Below are 13,630 nucleotides of genomic sequence, written 5' to 3'. Positions count from 1 at the left end.
AAATTACGCGAGTTCATCTATGCGCATACCAGGCTAATTATCTAAGCATTTTCAAAGCAAACTTGTGTACATAAGCTTGCTTTGAAAATGTGGGCTAAAGTCTGCATATACAAACTAATGCAGATTTTAGCCCTATCTGAACAATTATAAAATTGCCCTGTAAGAGGGGTAACGCAATCAATTATTTCCAGAGACTAAGAGGTTGATATTCAGCTGCTATCTCTGAACAAGTTAGCCAGATATACATATCCAGCTAACTTGTTCTGGATATTCAGTGGCATGTCTGTGCCGCTGAAGATACCCACATAAACTTATCTGGCTAACTTTAGCCCTGCTCAATAGCAAGTCTAACTTATCTGGCTAACTTAGGGGGTCATTTTCCAACTCGCATTATGGCGTTTTGCATGTGTTAAGGCATTTTTGCATGTAAAAAATGCCTTAACACTGTATGCGAAAAGCACCATAACACATGGTGCAATGCTAATTTTTAAAAGGGGGCGGAAGCGGGGGGCAGGATTTTTGTTAAAGTGGGCTGGCTTCGTGAAGGCATAACGCATGATATTGCACAATTTTAATGCCGAAAATAACTACACCTTTTTCATTGGCATTAAGCTGTGTGACATGCCCATAACGCAAATTGTGTTTTGGGCATTTTTAGGTTGGGGACGGGCCTGAGATGTGGGGAACGATTGGGGGAAGGGCCTGAGATGTGAGGGGAGAGAGGGAAGGGGAGGGAGAGAGAGAGAGAGTGCTTCTGGGAGTGGCACCATAGTAAGCAGCTATTTATGCTACTATAGGAGGCCCACTTAGTAACTCGAGGTGAGGTTAGGTAGGAGTGTAGGAGTTAGGGACCACTTTGACATGCAGAGTGAGATGTACGAACAGAAAAGTACACTCTAGTGAAGATTTGATGTCCTTCAGAGTGAGGAAACTCAAACAACGATGAGATTTGTGCAATGTTCTCTCAACCTAGCTTGATGGACTCTACCTGGGGTTACATCAAGCTAGGTTGAGAGAACATTGTACACATGTCATCATTATGTGAGTTTCTTCACTCTGAAGGACATCAAATCTTCACAAGAGCGTACTGCTCTGTTCCTAAGTCTGACTCTGCATGTCAAAGTGGCCCCTAACTCCTACACTACTACCTAAACCTCACCTCGAGTTACTAGGTAGTCCTCCTATAGTAGCATACAGGCCGATACAGTAAGGTGCGGTAGAAAGAGGTGCGTTAGTGCCGGGCGCACAGTCTGGATCACATACTGCTCGATACTGTATTTAAATGGCATGCAAATGCAAGCCGCGTCCAAAGCGTGTCCAACGCGTGTCCATGAAGTGCAATCCATTTTACTGTATAGGCGCTATACAGTGCCTATATAGTATCCAGGGTGCGCTGGTACCTGTCATTTCAAATGTCATTTCAAATGACATTTGAAATGACAGGTACCAGGAAGTGGATCCCAACTTTAAGCAAAAGAAAACTAAGAATATAATTTCAAGTTGGAGGTTATTGAAAAAAATCATGTTAAATTTGAGACTGAGAAACAACAGCAGTATAAAGTTTTGCCTTGAGAAATAAGTGGCAGTGTTAATCACGCTTTAAAAAAAAGGTTACCCTATGATTGTAACGTGAATGGGCAGCCACATCGGCACCAGTGCATAAAAGTTAAAGACGCTGTTAAGCGGAAGTGTACATTGGCCCACCTATGAGGGTATACCTTCTTCAATGAATAGCGTGACATATGTGACTTTATTTTGGGATATAATCAATAAATTTTAGCATGTGTGTGTGCTCTTACTATGGGCAGGAGCCTCTTGTTATCATTAGCAGAGAATAAGACCAAGTTAACTTTCGTTTTCCCAGGAATGATGTCATCTGTGCTGGCTGGTTCTCTGGTAAGTTTAGTTATCATAGTGCTTCACAGTGCTATCAATCTACTAGGTGCAATTCGGTGCTGGGTATTCTTACAGCACATTGATAACTAGGACATTACCATAAAACTCTCCTCTCTTCTTATCGCATGCGATATTTTGATGAATCTAGCCCTTAGCCAGTGTGAATATCGCCCCTAATCTGGCTAAGTAGCCTTGCCCCAGAATGCCCCCACTTAGATGGATAAATAGTTATCCAGCTATGTGGTGGCTGCTGAACGCAGCCAAATATTGACAAACTTATCTGGCTAAGTAGTGATGAATAATGGGCCTGGAGAAACACAGAACACAACAGGAGATGAAGATTGCAAGGCCCATGAAGTCTAATGTGCTTCTAATTCATCTACTCCTGTGACGAGCTAAATACCATATGCAAAACTGAAATAACTCCCAATTAATAAGAAAGCAGATGTATTATTTTATGTGCCAACAAAACACTGAAGTAGTGCTTGCACTCTCAATTGTGAGCATATATACAAGTGCAAGAAATAAGTGAGTTCCTGGTAAAGTTTTTTGCTGATAAAGATTTTTTATTGTTATTACGGCTACTCCTTATTTGAAATACAGTCTTTAAATGAAGATCCCCCAACACGGTCCCGTGTTTCGCCACCCGGCTGCCTCGGGGGGGAATTAATTTTAACAAGAATCTTTATCAGTCTGACATGGATTTTAGAAGGAGTGCACTTGTGATGACTTACCACTAGGTAAGTCATCGTAAGTAATAGCAGAATTCCTTCCTATGGTATTTCACATTTAATCCAAAACTACCAGAAGGACTAAAACACTATTTTCATTCTTTCATTCTTTCAATAATAGAATCCCAGAATGAAGTGCCTAACTAATCTGAAAATATATTTTTGCTGAATGCCTCTGGTATCCTTCAGCTCCTTAAACAAAATCTAATTGGGAGTCTGCATGCTTGCCTTATCTGTATGCTTGCCTTATAGGGAGGAGGAATAGCCTAGTGGTTAGAGCAGTGGACTACGAACCAGGAGACGAGGGCAAGTCACTTTACCCTCCATTGCCTCAGGTACAAAAACTTAGGGGCGGATTTTAAAAGGGCCGCGCGCGCTGGCGCGCCTATTTTGCATAGGCCGCCGACGCGTGTAAAGCCCCGGGACGCGCGTAAGTCCCGGGGCTGTCGAAAAGGGGAGGGAGGGGGCGTGTCCGGGGGCGTTCCCGAAACGACGCGGCGTTTCGGGAACGTGCCCGGGGGTGTGGCGCCGGCCCAGGGACGTGGTCGAGGCCTCCGGACCAGCCCCCAGGACCAGAGGACGGAGCGGGGCTGCCGGCGACGCGCGCAAAGTTAAGGGGGGGGTTTAGATAGGGCCGGGGGGGTGGGTTAGGTAGGGGAAGGGAGGGGAAGGTGGGGGGAGGGCGAAGAAAAGTTCCCTCCGAGGCCGCTCCGAAATCGGAGCGGCCTCGGAGGGAACATGCAGCTCGCGCTGGGCTTGGCGCGCGCAGGTTGCACAAATGTGCACCCCCTTGCGCGCGCTGACCCTGGATTTTATAAGATACGCGCGGCAACGCGCGTATCTTATAAAATCCAGCGTACTTTATAAAAATCTGCCTCTTAGATTGTAAGCCCTCTAGGGATAGAGAAATACCTACAGTACCTGAATGTAAACCGATGTGATATCTCGACTGAGATCAAAATGTCAGTTAATAAATAAATAAATAAATCAGTGCAGCAATGCAAGATGGTTGAGCATTGTGTTTCTGTTTCCTCACCAACTGGTGAGATGAGTGATGAGATCTGAGGCAAGAGAGAATGATGACTGATGGGCTCCTGCTAGGGATTTCAGGAGATCTTAAAGATGAATAAGCAGAAGGTATATTTGGGATTTTCAACCCAGGGACATTAACTTTCAAACAGGTTCGCAGGCACACATAAGTCAGCACACACCCAAGGATGCGGCTATTTTATAACATGCGCACACACATTATGAATTAGTCTGAGCACGCACATGTGCGGCCAATTTGAAACTCATGCGCACCCAGCCACATAAAGTCGGGTTTCAGCCTCATAAGTCAGGGAATTGTATAACTGGCACGTGTCCACGCCATGACCAGTTTCACTAGTTCGTCTATGAGTTCGGCCAATCTACAGATATGTCCACCAAACCCCCCTGGTTGAGCAGCCTGCACCCCCCCCAGTTAACTCAGACCCCTTAAACCCTCCTGCAATGCCTGGAAATACTTGTAATTAGATTTACACCTCGTCTATAGAGGAAGTCAAGTTATGTGGCACTAGATCTGGGCGTGTGCCTGGGTGCATAAGTATTTCTAGACCCCACCCCCTGCCCAGATCGCGCCCCTTTTTGAATCCACATGAGAAGTGCGCGCGGTGGGAGATGCGTGTGCATCTGAGCAGCTTTTAAAATTCAGTGGGCACGTGTAAGCCCTACTTGTGCACACATTCCCTACGTGATGCGCACGCTGGTTTTTTTTAAATTCACCTCTAAATAAGCAAAGCAATGAGAAAACATCAACAGGATTCAAAGTATATTAATCACATCTTCACAATTCATGTCTTTAGTTCACAGGTTCCCAAACCTGTCCTGGGAAACCCCCAGCCAGTTGGGTTTTCTGGCTATCTGCAATGAATATGCATGAGAAAGTTCTGCCTGCATTGCCTCCACTGCATGCACATTTATCTCATGCATATTCATTATGGATATTCTGAAAACCCAACTGGCTGGGAGTCCCCCGGGACAGGTTTGGGAACCACTGCTTTAGTTCTTTCATAGAATTTATCACACATTTGCAGTGGTGCATACAATTATTTTATATGAATATTCCATAAATGCAAAATATCTGTGATAGTGCATAGAATTATTTTGGTATGTAATACTTCAACTAGAAACGTTCTGGAAACATCTTTAGCAGACTTTGAAGAAGATTTTAAGGACAATATTCAACGTGATCTAGCTGCGTTAAAATGGATGAATGCACTTAAGACTGGCCTTTCCAAAAATATTCGGGCGGATTTTAAAAGCCCTGCTCGCGTAAATCCGCCCGGATTTACGCGAGTAGGGCCTTGTGCGCCGGCGCGCGCAGAGCCCCGGGACACGCGAAGGTCCCGGGGTTTTTCGAAGGGGGCGTGGCGCCGGCCCGGGGGCATGGTCTAGGCCTCCGGACCAGCCCCCGAGTCGGAAGATGGCGCGCCAGCAGTCCGCTGGCGAGCGTAGATTTACGTCTGCTTCTCGCAGGTGTAAATCTAGGGACAAAGGTAAGGGGGGGGGGTTTAGATAGGGCTGGGGGGGTGGGTTAGGTAGGGGAAGGGAGGGGAAGGTGAGGGGAGGGCGAAAGGAAGTTCCCTCCGAGGCTGAGCGGCCTCAGAGGGAATGGAGGCAGGCTGTGCGGCTCGGCGCGCGCAGACTGCCCAAAATCGGCAGCCTTGCGCGCGCCGATCCAGGATTTTAGAGGATACATGCGGCTATGCGGTATCTTATAAAATCCAGCGTACTTTTGTTTGCGCCTGCTGCGCAAACAAAAGTACGCGATCGCGCTTTTTAAAAAAATCTACCCCATTCTCCTTAGCCCGGCTAAAAGTACACACGGGCTCCAACAGTGCATGTACTTTTAGTCAGACTGTGAGGAGGTATTCCCTGGAGTTTGTTGAGTAGGCATGTGCTATTATTTGAAAACGACATGGAAACACTGACATATGTTGTGCCTTTTCATGTCACTTTCAAACGAATAAAAGAAAGAAAATATGGTATCATGTAATTTACACTTTTTAGTAGGGGTGTGCATTCGTTTTCGCCGTATTGGCGATCCGCAACGTATATTGCACTATTCGTAGTATTCGTGGGGAAGCGAAATGTATCGCAATTCCCCACAAATACACGAATCTTCGCCGAATTATACGGCCACCTAAATAAAAATTTAAACAAACCCCCCACCCTCCTGAACCCCCCCAAAGACTTACCAAAACTCCCTGGTGGTCCAGCGGGGGGTCCGGGAGCCATTCCCTGCACTCACACCCTCGGTGCCGGTTTCATCATGGCGCCGATAGCCTTTGTCACAGGGGCTACCGGTGCCATTGGTCAGCCCCTGCCACATGGCCATCGGCGCCATCTTGTGCTCCTACCATGTGACAGGGGCTGACCAATGGCACCGGTAGCCCCTGTGACATAGTATGGGCAAAGGCTATCGGCGCCATTTTGAGTACTGGCATCGGCCGGCCGGAATGCAGGAGGTTGCTCCCAGACCCCCGCTGGACTTTTGGCAAGTCTTGTGGGGGTCAGGAGGCCCCCCCAAGCTGGACAAAAGTCCCTGGGGGTCCCGGAGCAACCTCCTGCACCTCGGCCGGCCGATGCCAGTACTCAAAATGGCGCCGATAGCCTTTGCCCATACTATGTCACAGGGGCTACCGGTGCCATTGGTCAGCCCCTGTCACATGGTAGGAGCACAAGATGGCGCCGATGGCCATGTGGCAGGGGCTGACCAATGGCACCGGTAGCCCCTGTGACAAAGGCTATCGGCGCCATGATGAAACCAGCACCGAGGGTGTGAGTGCAGGGAATGGCTCCCGGACCCCCCGCTGGACCACCAGGGAGTTTTGGTAAGTCTGGGGGGGGGGGGGGGGGTCAGGAGGGTGGGGGGTTGTAGTTAATTTGAATTTTAGCTGGGACACGAACAGAAATCGCCGTATTAACGCATCGGGGCGCTATACGGCCGAATGCAACGTATCTGCTCCCCGACGAATCCGAATCACGAATGCAACTATGGCGTCCCTCTGCACATCCCTACTTTTTAGCATGCACTAATTATATCATTTACCATGCTTTAAATGCTTTTACTGGTTTTAGTGTGCTAAAATGATTTAGCATATGCTGAAATGCAGAAATGACATGAAATGAAATGAAAATATGAAGAGAAAAAGCAAACAAATATTTTGTGACTGCACACCCCTAGCGTTCAGGTTGGGAGAAGAGGAAAACAGCATGCATACACAACATTTTCAATCATACATATGCTATTTTACACTTCTCGGCAACCAGCACAAAATAGCAGATGTAACGTACGCCGGGTGCTTTTCTGCTAATTTTCAAACTATTTGGGTGGCTTCTCTTTGAAAATTAGCTTAACATATGCTGAAAAACACCCATGTCCGTGGCAACTGTGCATGTCAAAGGAGCTCCTGAGGTCAGTTAGCACCATTAGGTCAGGAGTGAGTGGGGATCGCTCCTGCCCCCAAAAGATCATCCCTTTGATAGGTTTTGTGGGCATGGGAGGGGGTTAACTTCTAATTGAGATTTTCCTTGATTTTGGAGGGCAAGGGGGCAGGGCTTCTAGAAACAGTTAAGATTTTATATTTAGGGCCCATGAGGGGGTTCAGAGGTAGGCGTGAGTAGCCACTAAGATGACCAAGTCATTTCCAGTACATGAGGGCAAGTGGGGGACCAGGGCACCCCATACAGACCACAAGGCCCTTTTACATACTTGTGGAAGTCCATGCAGGAAAAAGGCCTTACGCAAAAGTGCTCACAAACGGCCACAAACCCATGGTAAATACCGTGGGTTAATACCTCGGCCACATCATGATGCCATTTTCCTTTAGAAGATACAAAGATTTAGATTCTCTGTCATGCATCAACTGTCATGCATCAACTCTCGTATGATTGCAGTGTCTAATTTTTTGTTTTTTGTGACGTAGATTTTAGCCCTTGAAGAAGGACTGAACACTAGTCCGAAACATTGTGCGATGTCGGGCACGTTTAGCGATATGATGATTGAACATATCGCTAATAACATTTCGGGCATCTGAGCTGGCGAGTTGGATTTAAGATTCACAGGATAAGAAGAAGTTCCGTAATCACGATACACAGATAAGTTTATTTCAAAAAGTTATATAACTCGTTCTGACCACGTATAAAAAAGACTAAAAAAAATTTTTGGTGTTTGGACCGATGATTAAATATAAGGCTGAGTATCAAATGGTATAATCATACCTTACTATGATGCCTATTATGATGGTCTAATGTTAGACTTTACGTCCATTAACAGTGCGGTGAATAGAAAAAATTGTCCCTTTGTGATTGATGATTTGTAAACTGGGACTGGTTTTTCAATTGGTGATCGACAAGTTGCACTGAGTAGTTTATTAGTGATTAGACATACCGTACTCAGTTCACTTGACAAAATGTGGTCAAATATCTACAGTTACTCCGAGCAGCAGGTAACTCAAGCTTTGCAAGGCCATTTATTGTTAGATGAAGATGACATCGATATTGATATTAAAACATGGGAGAGTTTATTGGACATTAAAAAACGCCATATACGCTTGGACCTCCATTCAGCAACTTTACTTCAGTATGTTAAAAGTGAGATGATACCGAGAGGGCTCCGAATTAATTTAGAGCCTTCGATATATGCAGACGATCTGGACTTTGTACATCGATGGATTCAAATCCTAAATAAGTGCTCATTAGACATTATGTTATTATTAGTGGAGACAACCAACAAGATAGCGGGCACAGTCAACACTGAATGTGAAGACTTACAATTGAGTTTGCAGTCGAAAGAAACATTAGAAATGTATGATCAACACCTAGCTGAATTTAATCAGTCGATAGAAAAATTTTGGCAAAAATTTGAAATTAAGCAAGATCACCAAGCTCAAGCGTGATGAGAAGGATTATGCATCTGGACAGATCTATCCTTGGCAACGTAAGAAGAATAAATTACCAAGAAAAGTCGCCTTTGCAGGGTCATCCGAGGATACATCCTCGTCAGAATCTGATGAGAATTCGGCGCAAACAGGCAACGTTGTGGATCAACAACCAGGTTATCAGAGAGGTCGGGGCAACTACCGCACGAATAGATCGTCAAACAGACGTTTTTTTCGTACGGCCAGACAACCATCAGCACCAGACATCCAATCAACACGACCGTGGACGAGATCACAAGGACGGAACCAAATGTCATAAATTTATCAGCCGTTCAATTGACATCCACTCAAATGCAGGTATTGAATAAGGGACTTTCCTTTGTGCCATACAGTCCATATGATGCTTTTCAGTGTCGACGGTATCTTTACAAATTCTTTAGAAAATTACAGTTAGTGGTATTTTTTTCAAAATTTCCAAAGAATATGGATAGTTCAATAGTTCACCCGAAGTCAAGTTGGTTACCACCTGGTCCCATAGACCCAATTGTAAAAACTTATATGGAATTAGTTCTTAGAGATCTCATATCCATTGAACAAAGTAGAACTATACCACAGTTCAATTTAAGTAAAGATGAGTGGAGGGCGTTGCAAACGTTAAAACAGGAGAATAGGGTGATTATCAAAAAAGCCGACAAGGGAGGTTCTATAGTGGTGATGGATCGCCATAAGTATGTTGAAATGGTTGAATCTCATGTCCATGACCCCATGAGTTACCAAATATTGACACATGATCCAACTGAACACCTTCAAAGTCAAATTAAAATCATTATTGATGAGGCACTTGCAACAGGTTTCCTAACATCGAGAGAGGGAAGGTTTTTGCAGGTCACACATCCAGTGTCCCCCACCATTTATATGGTGCCTAAAATACATAAAGACGCAATAAATCCTCCGGGCCGGCCTATAGTAACTACCATAGGGTCTTTGCTAGAACCTCTGTCAACTATGGTAGATGCAGTGATAAACCCGATGGTCAGTACGGCATTATCATATTGTAAAGATACCAAACACATGTTGTCTTTATTACAAAACATTCAAAATGTGGAAGCTGCAATATTAGTAACTTTAGATATAAAAGCTCTTTATACTTCCATTCCCCAATCAGCAACTTTGGAAATTCTAAGGAAGGAATTAGACAATCGTCCACGGCCACAGCGGATCCCCACAGAGTTTGTGTTAAATATAGCCAAACTTGCACTTTGTGAAAATTTCTTCATTTTTCAATCTATCTGGTACAAACAAATTAGCGGAACAGCCATGGGAGCCACTATGGCGCCTAGTTTGGCTAATTTATATGTAAAAAACTTTGAAGAATCATTGCTGTATCCTGCGGTAGAGTTCCAATCAGTGTCCAATTGGACTCGTTATATAGATGACATCTTTTGTGTGTGGCACTCAGATGCCGAAAGTTTACAATCATTTTTTATTTGGTTAAACACATTAGATCGATTTCTTCAATTCACTATCACATACCACGATACTGTAATTAATTTTTTGGATATTCTTATCAGTAAACAAGGAGGAAGCTTGTCGACGTCATTGTATAGAAAATCTTGTGACAGCAATACACTGTTGCATTTTTCCAGTTATCATCCTTATCATCTTCGAAGGAACTTACCAGTAGGCCAGTTTCTGCGGTTGCGCAGACTATGCGATTCAAAGGTGGAATTCCAAGCACAAGCTGCGGATCTTAAAAAGAGATTACTTGTCCGAGGATACCCTCCCAAATGCATTAAATTGGCATATAAACGTGCCTTCAATGCTGAACGTCAATGGCTTCTGTTAGAAAAGACACCATCAACCAATGAAGAACACCTAGTTTGTACCTTACCATATTCCGACAAAGCAGGCAAAATTGCTATGGTGATTCGCAATCATTGGTCTGTGTTAAATCTCCATGAATCATTGGCAGAACCACCAATAATAGCTTACAAGCGGGGCAAGAACATAGCTGACAACATTGTACATTCTTTTTTAACATCACCATTACAGGACGACATGTCGGGGCCTCAGGGTCATTGGCAATGCAATCATTGCTCTATGTGTGTCCAAACAATAGAAGGAACAACTTGGCTTGATAAAGCGGGTATCACACACAAATCATGGCAATTTACGAATTGTCTATCTACCAATGTAATATATTTGATTATTTGTCCCTGTGATTTGTATTACATTGGACGCACAAAACGCCAAATAAGAACGCGGTTAATTGAACACAAAAGCTGCATTTCCACAGAAAAAGTGGCAGCCCCTATGGTTCTTCACTGCATGGATAAAGGACATTCTTTTCAACAGTTAAGATGGAGAATTCTGGATGTTGTGCCCGTGAGTCCACGCGGGGGAGATCCAAATTATTATTTAAATCTTAGAGAACAACAATGGATTTTTAAAATGAACACGGTAATACCTGTTGGGTTAAATAACATGATTGAATGGCATTCGTTGTAAGTATGATGTGACGTAGATTTTGACGTCATTTCCGCGGGATCTTTAAAGTTGGGCGGTGTTAGGTTACCGGAAAAGAAAGCAAAGAAAAACGCCGTGAGCTGCCATGCTATCTGAATAGTGAGTACAAGAAGATATAGATAGCATCAACTCTCGTATGATTGCAGTGTCTAATTTTTGTTTTTTGTGACGTAGATTTTAGCCCTTGAAGAAGGACTGAACACTAGTCCGAAACATTGTGCGATGTCGGGCACGTTTAGCGATATGATGATTGAACATATCGCTAATAACATTTCGGGCATCTGAGCTGGCGAGTTGGATTTAAGATTCACAGGATAAGAAGAAGTTCCGTAATCACGATACACAGATAAGTTTATTTCAAAAAGTTATATAACTCGTTCTGACCACGTATAAAAAAGACTAAAAAAAATTTTTGGTGTTTGGACCGATGATTAAATATAAGGCTGAGTATCAAATGGTATAATCATACCTTACTATGATGCCTATTATGATGGTCTAATGTTAGACTTTACGTCCATTAACAGTGCGGTGAATAGAAAAAATTGTCCCTTTGTGATTGATGATTTGTAAACTGGGACTGGTTTTTCAATTGGTGATCGACAAGTTGCACTGAGTAGTTTATTAATCATTTTATTCCCTCCACATTCTGTTGAATATTTTCTGTGCTTGCTCGGGATCTGAAACTAACAATGATGTTCTATCAATTTATCATCAATGGGCACTCATCCACTCTCTTCCATTTAGTGAGGCCCTCTTTGTACACTAGCACAGTGCTTCCCAACCTGCTCCTGGTGGCACATCTAGCCAGTCAGCTTTTCAGGGTATCCGTAATGAATATGCATGAGATAGATTTGCATACCCTGGAAACCCGATGCATGCAAACCTCTCTGAAGCATATTCACTGTGGCAATCCAGAAAACCTGACTGGATAAAGGCGCCTCTAGGAGGGGCTTGGGAAACACTGCGTGACCAGCGCAAGGCATGCATTACACATACAGGTCAATCATTTCGTTCTGCAAAGGGATGAGCATACCTTTGAAAATAACGTGAACATTTGAAGCAAGTATCTTGAATTCAGCCAAATGTCTATGTTTGATTTTGCTCTCAATGCTGTTTGCAATGTTTGGACTAACTCAATAATGCACTCTTAATTGCACTGTGCATTTCCCTTTGTTCTGCTCAAGCGGCTCTACGATTTCCATGAGAAAACAGATTGTGTCCTGCTGCTGAATCTACCCACTAGATTTACTAATGGTACAGAAAGTCTAGCAAATAACATGAATCACTGTAACTTGTTACATTTGCTATCTCCACTGTGGTTTTATTCCCTTAAATAACATGTTCAGACAACATAATATTAATATGTTTTGCACTTCTTATCAATATTTACTCAGATTTATTTTGGAAAAGGAATTCCAAATAGGGCTATTTATTATAATTCAATACCAAAGCATTAGAGCTGGTTGATTTGCTGTCTTGCTTTTTCCACAGCATCCCCCATTAGACAAACAGAAAACTTTATTAATGTTGACTAAAGCAGAAGATTAGAAAGCCAGTTTACCAATAGATAAAAGCAACTCCATGGCAGTGGAGATAAATGAGATTTTTCTGTATTTTTAGGACATGCATTTTCGGTAAATCAAATTTATAAGGCCACAGCAGAACATCTGTCTTTTCAAAAGACAGTGTAAAATAAGAAAGAAATGATTTGTATTTCATTTCTAGCTCCCTAAGTAGGATTGTCTGCTACTAATTTTCAAGACAAATGCACCCATTGCTCACTGCACCTAAATAGATTATTAGCTGGAATGCTGTATATGAGGATGCATTTCATTGATAAATAGTTTAGATCCTGTAAAGGCACAAGTTAAGGGAATTTTTTTTTATCTATTTCATTGAAGCTAAAGGGTCCAATATTGTCTCAGTCAGAGTAGCAAACCTGAAAAAGAATACCAGCATACAAAGGGGTAGATTTAAGGATTTGAAAAAAAAATGGGGCAGATCTTCCCATCCCCTCAAAAAAAAAATCAGCAAGTCAGTTTGCTTCAATGATTTTCTAATTGCATATTTCTTGCCTAGGGCAAAATAGTGCGTTTAAGGGTGAATTTTAAAAGCCCTATGCACGGCCAATCTGGGAGATATGCGTGTGACTGGACATGTGCCGGCCGTGCGGATTTTAAGACGCCCGCAGCCGTGAACGTAGCTCCCGGTAAGAATTTCTTAAAAAGAGGTGGGCCGAGGGCAGGTTCTGGGTGGGGGATGGGCGGGCCGGGGCAGCGCCATCAGCGCACAAGCACGCACCGAGATTTGAGGACGGCGTAACTTGCTACGGACTGCAGGTAAGTCTAACAACAACAAAAATCTAGGGTAGTCAGCGGGGTTTTAGGGGTAGGGGATGGTAGGGTAAAAGGGCGGCAGGGGGTTCAGGAAGTTCGCTCCTTTACAGGGGCGAACTGGGAGGGAACTGGGAAATGGGGCTATTGCGTCGCTCCGCGTACCTACTAAAATTCTACGCCCTTACGCAACCGAGACAGGATTCGCATCGTGCGCGCA

General features: G+C 43.7%; 1 protein-coding gene across 12 annotated transcripts in view; it reads right to left on the bottom strand.

Annotated features, from left to right (window-relative positions):
- MAGI2 (membrane associated guanylate kinase, WW and PDZ domain containing 2) overlaps positions 1 to 13,630 on the bottom strand; it is a 1,548,202-nt gene that overhangs the window by 469,064 nt on the left and 1,065,508 nt on the right. The window lies entirely within an intron of this gene.

The sequence above is a fragment of the Rhinatrema bivittatum genome, chromosome 9 (assembly GCF_901001135.1).
Source record: "Rhinatrema bivittatum chromosome 9, aRhiBiv1.1, whole genome shotgun sequence".
Taxonomy (NCBI): Eukaryota; Metazoa; Chordata; class Amphibia; order Gymnophiona; family Rhinatrematidae; genus Rhinatrema; species Rhinatrema bivittatum.
This window is presented reverse-complemented; position numbering and strand designations above follow the sequence as displayed.